The sequence below is a fragment of the Penaeus monodon genome, chromosome 32, assembly GCF_015228065.2.
Source record: "Penaeus monodon isolate SGIC_2016 chromosome 32, NSTDA_Pmon_1, whole genome shotgun sequence".
NCBI classification, from domain to species: Eukaryota; Metazoa; Arthropoda; class Malacostraca; order Decapoda; family Penaeidae; genus Penaeus; species Penaeus monodon.
Window position 1 is genome coordinate 24742921 of NC_051417.1, and position 359 is coordinate 24743279.

Below are 359 nucleotides of genomic sequence, written 5' to 3' on the forward strand. Positions count from 1 at the left end.
AAGTCACAAATTTTACATTTTACGATACCAAATTGATCTTAACCCACTGCAAAATATATGGTAAAAAACTGAATTTTGTACCTTGGATCGAGAACGGTTACTGTTTCGTAGGCATCACTGTTTTGAAGGGTGTCGAGTCTGTTGTTAATCTCAAACATTTTATTGTCATTGCTGTAATTCCTCTAATACTGGTAAGGATAATGATAACAATGCATAAGGTAAGTTTCATGATTGCAAGCAGAGTGATCTCGTCTGACAGGCAAGAATCTGCCGAGCTGACGGTCTTCGGGGCTTAAGGCAAGCAAAAAGTAATTCAATCCCGAATTTTAATCCTTGTCCAGGTGTCCCGTTTGGTTGTA